We start from the raw sequence: 8,158 nt of genomic DNA on the forward strand, positions 1-8,158 counted from the left end.
GGAAGAAAAACAACAACCATGACGGATTATATGAGGATTAAGTTGTTAATTTGCTGCTCCGGCCGGATAACAACTTCAAATATATAAGCTAAGCTCCACCGTTAGCCTCCATGTTTACTTCCGCAAACACTGAGCTCTTCTTCTTCTTCTTCTCATGGCGGTTGGCAGAACACTGAGAACGCTGACGCTATGGCGCCCTCTACTGCGCATGCGGGGCACTTTCAGGTGGTTTGCCCGTTTACACTGCAGAACACATACAGGAAGCATTTACTGGCAGTGTGAACGACCCGGGAAAAACATCGGAATTGGGTCACTTCCGGCTGCTGTGTGAACGCACCCATAAAGACTCTCTGTTTAAACTGAATCCATAAAACTGAAGTTTGTTCAAAGATAAACAGGACTTTTCTGTTCTATCACTTCTGTTATGTTTGTCCTTTTTCAGATTTCTGAAGGATTTCCATAATCAGATTCCTCAGCATTAAACTGTTCCTGTTTCCTTCTTCCTGCTTCTTCTCCAACTGAGATTTACTCGTTACGTTTAAGAAACAGAAGTTAAATTTTAACCTGAGTTCATCCAAACCCAGCTCCGCCGTCTCTCCTTTCTTCCGACCACACTTTATATAAAGGGCATATATAAGTTTACGAGGTCTGACGCTTGGTCAACCTCATCCTCCTCTTCATCCTCCCTCTCTGCCTTCATCCCTGTTTTACAGGAAGCTGCTCGGTTTGCTCTGCAGAGGTTTGATTCCTTAGATTCATCACTACAGGACGACTTTGCCTTGTTTTTGTTTGGCTGCTCGCTGTTTTATCACAAGATAAGAATGAGCATGAAAATGGAAGCGAAACAAAATCAGGATTTTTTTTTTTTTTTTTATCAGCACACATACATGTGGTTCATTTCCTGGAACAGCTGGAGTCAGCAGGAATCCCGCTGAAAATAAAACTGTCTTTACTGTTACTGCAGTGATGCTGCGAAACCAGAGTGGAAGAAAACATATGAGAAATATTTACAGAAAAAAGAGAAACATGAAGACTGTGTCGCCACTGGTGAATGAGATGTTGTCAGTAAAGCCTGGATGACGTCTGTCCGCGTGTAGCTGCTGATCTGGCCTCTCATCCACACGTCGCCTCCATTTAATATCACTAAAATGATTCATAATGAAAACTGCAGCCAAAGTGGACATTTACAAATTCTAATCTTTTTGTTTTGCGTTTGGAAACTGGAGATTTAGAGGTGAAAGCAAGACAAACTGCAACAAATAATAATGCTGCTGCGACGAACCGTTACTGTAACCATAGTAACTGTTTGGCCGGGCGGTGGAGGAAACGTGACTGTTCAGACACTTTTTACTTGTTTTTTATAACAAGTATACTCAATACGTTGAGTTGTAAAGGAGCGAGCGCCTGGAAGTCGATATTATCTCGTGTTTTATTAACATTATATTATAAAACGACCTTTAAACTAATTCAACTTCTCTGTTTGTCCACACAGTGAATCTCCCGGCGCCATGTTTAATCCCTAACCGGAAGTTTGGTTGTTTTGAAGGATTGTGATTGGCTGACAGGTGTTAGCTTAGCGCCACACTGCCCCCTGTTGGTTTGGCATGTTTAAAACAAAACTCCGTAATGTAATTCAGCGGATTAGTGTGGATGAAAACTTTTCTCTAGCCAATCAGGCGTTGATGAGATTATTTTATGGAAACAAATATCTTCACTACATCATTGTGCAAATAAAAACATATAAAAAAAATTCTGTTCTCTGTCTATAATTAGGTCAAAGTTCAATCAAAGTTTTTGATCTCAGAAAGAGCATGAAGTGTTTCCAATGATATTCAGTTCCTAAGTTTTAGGAACTGAACATCAACATGTTTCTAATGATAGTCTGCTACATAGATTCCACTGATTCATCTTTAAATTTTAGATTTGTTGTCATTTATCTTGCACTTTATAATCCTTGGATTAAATTACTGGGATGTTCACTGATTTGCAGGCTGCAAAATGTTTTGCTCTCAGAAAAATAAAAACTTTTCTGCAGCATGACAGGCTTCAAAGATTCTCAAATAAAGGAAGAAATACAGTCATTATTTAGTGACTGTATCATGTTTAATGCATTTGTTGGAAGTCCTTGGGGGGATGGCTTGATTTTTGGTTGATGGAGTTTACACTGAATTTATTCTAATGTATTTTTCATCTTTATTCTTGCCCAGCTGTTGAGGCGACTGGACTGAGGCTGCTGGACGTTTGCCTTCCTTCTCTGGGAGCAGCCAGGATGTTTGTTAAATTATTATTTAGACTTGATTTATAGTCATCTTTTTGAAGTGTTGAGTTTCACTGTAACTGATTTACTAGATTTAAAAACATTTTCTATGATCTTGCAGTCTGCTGGGCTTTTTTTAAAGCTATTCCTCGGTTTGCCCTGGGAATCACTTCAGATGGGGTTCTGGGGAACTTGTGGTTGCAGAGCTGGTGGCTGTTTGGCATCCCAGAGCCAGGACATGTGTATGCAGAGTGGCCTTGGAGCTGAAGTGTCTGCATCCAGCCCTCAGAGCGTATGATGTGGTGTCTGCAGAATGCTGTCGGTGCATGTTTGAGATGCAAAAACACTTCCTGAAGTGAAGCAAAGCGAAAAACACCGAGGGATAATTATGAGTCAAAATGGAGCAGGCAACCTGGCCAGACAACCACAGATCCGTTCAGTGGCACATGTTTCTTCGCGGGAATATGTGTTTCCAATTATTCAAATGAATTTATGAGCACCACAAACTGTTCAGTGGCTGAGAAAAACTTATTTTTATTCCAAAGTAAGCCATCTGTTTGAGCCTCCAAGGAGAACTCCCTGTAGTCTCTTGGAGACAGGACATCCATCAGGGAAGAAAAATTAGCAGTAATTTATCCCTCCAATACTTCCCCCTGATCTGGACCATATGCTTGCATTTTTTATGGTGAAAGAAAATATGAGAGGAAACGGACATCAAACTCTGAGGGGAGAAAATAAGAATCACAGAAACAGAAAGGTTCATCCACCTACCATGAAGTATTTACACAAGGTTTAAATGTAGGTCTTCTTACAGCGTGCTAACGCTACGTATGCTACCTCACCTCATACAGGATCTGATAATAGGAAACTTTTCAGTGAGTCATGTCTCCGAGTTCCTCGTCTCTAAAAACAGAAGTTTCTCTGAAAACAGAGGGACTCTGTCCTGTGGCAGCTGTTAACCTGAGGTGTTCCCCAAGGCTCAGTCTTTGGTTTCTTTGTCAGGAATTATTTAGTTTTTCAGTGTCTTCTTTTACTCCTGGTAAATAACTGTTCAAGTGAATCATTAAAAGAGCAAAGAACAAATAAAATTCATGTTTTTGATGATTAATCTTAAAGTAGTAAATGTATATAATCCTGCTTCATTGCAGCCACTAATGAATGCTGATCCCACTTTTTACTGACTGATTATTTCTGAACTGCACAATAATTTTTTGTTCTCAGGCACATGGATAAATCATATCTACCATAACATCAATGCAGGAATGGGAGGTTTTCTCTGGAGCTTCCAGCTTCTGGAGATGCAGGAATTTGATGCCTCCTGTTCCTGTCAACCTCCTGCTGCTTTTCAATGGTCACAGTTAAAACCACAGAATGCACATTGTTACAGAACGGCCTTTATTTATGGTGCAACGAGCAAAAGTATGCAATATTTTAGAAACGTACTGCAATCTGCAGCATAAATAGATCATGTTGAGGTTTGAAAACGTGCCTCAGACTCGATCAGTTTGTTCTCTGCAGTTTGTAACATACCTTCATGCTGTGGACAGATGGGAACCTGAGGGGAAAAACAGCACGGAGAGTTTATCTAGACTCTGATAAATGAAGTGATAAATGGACAAGAGCTACAGTAGAGAACTTTGATCACTGCACAATAAAAGCTCAGAGCTAAATCAAACAGTGCTTCAGTTCAACAAACAGCGTTTCAGGTGTCATAATATAGCCAAAGCCTCCCTGCATGTTATTCTAGACTTTACCTAATGTCTTTAATATGCGATGCTATCAGATGAACGGCCTCGGCGATGGTCGGATTTAGTTTACGGAGATAAAACACAGAAAAGAAACACATTTTCTCACTTGTTTTTGATTTTACAACATCCAGATTTTATTCTGTTCTCCTGCAGCAGTTCACATTTTAAGGGCCTCAAAGTGAAACGGTCACTTTAGCTGAGACACTGTGGGATGTCAGCGGTTTCACAATCTGGTTTTGGTGCTTCGGGAGCATCATTCCTCATTTCTTCCTGCAATCTAGAGCTTTGCAAACAGAAAAGACACGACTTTCTGCATGTAGTCAGCAGATGAAGAGCTGACATTCATGAAGGAACCAATCTATTGTCGGAGTTGGAGTTGCATTTTCCACAGAGGGTTAAACACGCTCCTCCTTTGCTGCTCCACTGAATGAGACAGAGAACAGGCACAAGAGGAAGGACCGAGCAGAGCAGAGTAATATTTTATGGTTTTCTGCAGAATTAATGTATTTTGTCCAACGTCATACTCCCCCCACCCTGTTTGACTTCAGGTACAGAATCATGTTCCTTTTCTTTTGTCTCATCCGTTCACAGAATATTTTTCCAAAAGTTTTCATTAAGAAGATTTTTTGATAACAGGGGACGGATCTTTGTGACCTTCTGGTTAAAACTCTCCCATCGATGCCATTTTTACCCATTCTGTCTTTACTAATGTTGAATCATGACCTCTGACCCCTACTGAGGACGTGAGGCCTGCAGGTCTTTACATGCTGGAGCCTCCAGATGAGTCAGGAGCTGCTGGAGTGTTTTGGTGCTCCAGCTTCACCCAGTCGGCTCAGGGAGAGTTAAAGCTGCTGCAGGTTTGTGCTGCCAAACTTCTTCTTCTTTCATTTCTTTCAGCATCTTTTACACTTTAAGGCTCAGTCCTGGTTCCTGATTTAGAGCTGAACTACCAGTGAGACCTGGGCCGTGAAGTTTGAATCGGTGAGTTGTGAATAAAATGTTTGCTTGTAGCTAATGCTAACTGGTTTGGGCTGCATTTGCAGCTGATGGTAACATAGTTCAACATTTTAAGAACTTATTGAATTTAAGTTGGTATCATCTTAGGGCAGGTAACGCATTCTGTGTGATATTAATATGGCACATAAACCAGAGAAAAACCTTGAATTATTGGTGAGGAATATTCAAATTATGCACATTTGTGAATATAACTGCATGTATTTGTCTGATTTATGTGAAAACAAGAACCATTGAAAAATGTCTAGTTAAGTTTCTAACTAGCAGTGATAATAATTTACTAGTCCTGTTTATTTTACTGCTGGCCGGTGACCTTTTAGGGTTTAAAGATACTGAAATCAGATAAATAAAATCATGGACCGTCTGTAACTTTTGTGTCTTCTCTGCATTTCCAACAAACTTTGTGCACATTAACATTATTATTGCAGTATTGTACATATTCCTGTTTATTTTATGGGTTACTCTATGTACGTTTCATTTCTTTTGTGGGTTTTCCTTTAATTCCTCCAGATATGTGGCTCTGAAAACAATCATTATCCTCAGTTTTGTAATAATTCCTGACGTTGGCTCCAGTAGTCGTTCCGTCTGAGTTTACATAGCATCTATAGTAGCATAATCAGTGCTTCATTTAGTAACCATCTGATAGATGTGAGTGACTTTGTTCTGATCTGTTCTTGATGTTAGATGTTGGGTTTAGACACGTGATGTTTTACTTCTTGAGCCTCCGAACTCTAAAGAAATCTGCAAAGAGAGAAACACCTCCGCTACTCCAGGCATGCAGATACATTTCTGCTTCTGATGGATTTACGTTTCAGGAGAAGCGAAGTATTGTTTCAGCGAACTGTCGCCATGCCAACGCATGTATCCATGTCCTAAATAAACCTGAGAAGTGTTTTTAAAGGAGTACAAATGTCTGTTTTTATACCCCATAGTGCTCCTCTGTTCGTCCAGCAGCCTTTTCCTTTGCTTTAGACCATCAAACTTTATGATTGCAGTAACTTATGAAAGCCAACAAGCCACATTTAATCTTCAACCTCGCAGCCTCGGTTTCTGTTATTCATGCCAGTTTTCAATTTAAGTTGAATTGTAGCGTTCCTGTTGCGGCTCTTTTGGCTTGAAATGACACTAAAGTCAGCAAATGTACCATTTATGAAGCAACATGTGCATGAAGTTCTCCATTAAAGTCTGAGGAATCGGCTGCAAAATTATATTTGAAAATGTTTTTAGAATTTTATACAGAAGAGCAGAAAATCACGCAGTTTTTCAAGGAAAGGAAAACAATAGTATTTTAAAGCAGTTTTTATTAAAATTTGTTTTATTTCTGTTGTATAATTATACAAAGTTCCTATGCAGGCTGAAAAATCTGGATTTTTTTCACCATTTTTAGGTAAATATGGAGAAAGCGAAGATTTGTCTGATTTGATTAATGAAATGATTTTTCAGTATTTCATTTCATTTTATCAGAGGTTTTAACCAGATGACATGTCAGTAGTTGGAGTAATAAGTTATTTATGGAATAATTCAGCTGTAAAGTTGGGATATTTTATTAATAAATTCTCAGACTTGATTGGAATTAAGCATCAATCCTTGTGAAACGTTTCCTCTGTACCATGATTTTAAATTAAATAATTCACAAGAAACTGACGAGGTTCACTTATGATTCCAGAAACACTGGAATTAATTCATCCTAATTATGAACAATTACATCAGGCAAATGCAAATATTGATTCTCATCTTGGCGTACGGTTTATTTTTGAAGCAGTGAATTTCTACCTGAGGAAAAGTAGAAAATATTTCTCTTTTGCCAACAGTGTTTTTGTTATTTCATGAAACTGCTGCTTAGTTGAAGTTTTATCCCTTTTCCTTCTCTTCATTAAAACTGAACTTACAAAAACAGATCAGGTCGCAGGACCGGACCCGCTCCACATGGACACTGGGAGCAGAACTGAATCGATCTGACGGAGCTGCTGCAGGAAACGATCAGGCAGTTACCTCAGCATCCAGCAGTGGAGGAGAAGAGCGAAGGTAGGAAGTCTTCCTTCGACGGCGTTGCAGACTCTGGTGCAGCCGGTTAAAGGCTTGGAGCTGCAACCTGGTAGCGGCAGCAGCAGCCTGGGTCTCTGGGTTTGGTTTAGCCATGAATCCGGATCATTTCTTTAGGAGCCATTCATCCGTTCTGCTTCATTTCTGCTTGGCAGGGATTTTTGTTCGCTACGCGTTTTAAAAAACATAATTTAATTTAGCAGCACCCWGAGGGCCTTTTTCTGCTTTCTTCTTCTTCTATTAATTTTTAAGCACATTAAGATGTAACTAACCTTCGAAATGAGATCCATCTGGTTCGGTTATTTCTTCCAAGCAGGCTGGGATTAAAAGCTCACATTCAGGTCACACAGCTTCTGTTCACGGCTGATTAAGAAGCAAATTCACTGTTTGAAGGCATGTCTGGAATCCTTGAAGACTTTTCTAACAATCTGGCTGATTAAATACCAGCAGGTTCCYGCTTCAGACAAACCTGACGGTCCGAAGCTCAGCTGGACGAAGAACCCAAAGCAGCTGAGAATCATCCAGTTTGGACTTGAAACCTGGTGCCTACAGACCACAGCCAGCTTTACCCCAAACATCAGTTTGTTGTCTTTGTAGGCTTCGTCTTTCTAACCTCCATATTTCTCCCCCTTTCCAGCTGCCATCAGTGCGGAGAATCTATCAACCTCCCCAGTACTCCCAGTACTCCCAGTACTCCCAGTAGGGAGTTTCCACAGCTTTTCCACAGGTGCTGAGTGACACACCGGGAAACAGATGTTGACATTTGTGGGATTTTAGTGAAGGTAGGAAAGGAGGCGGTCTGGTTCTGTCGCAGGTTTCAGTTTGCGTTACGACTAAAGTTTTTCATCTTGAATGTCTGGTGACTTCAGTAAAAATCCGTTCTGGTCTGATTCATGAAATGATTCATGAACGTGAGCAGCTGCCTCTGCAGGTTCCTCACTCACCGCAGGACACGTCCATTTTTATGTTCCTCTCGGACTGATGGCGTCTTCCTGTTTGAGTCACGTTGGTGCCGGTTCTCTCTTATCAACTCAACATTTTCTGATTTTGTTCTGGTCATGGGCTTTGGGTCATGACCGAAAGAACGAGATCACGG

The sequence above is a fragment of the Poecilia reticulata genome, linkage group LG21 (genome assembly GCF_000633615.1).
Source record: "Poecilia reticulata strain Guanapo linkage group LG21, Guppy_female_1.0+MT, whole genome shotgun sequence".
NCBI classification, from domain to species: domain Eukaryota; kingdom Metazoa; phylum Chordata; class Actinopteri; order Cyprinodontiformes; family Poeciliidae; genus Poecilia; species Poecilia reticulata.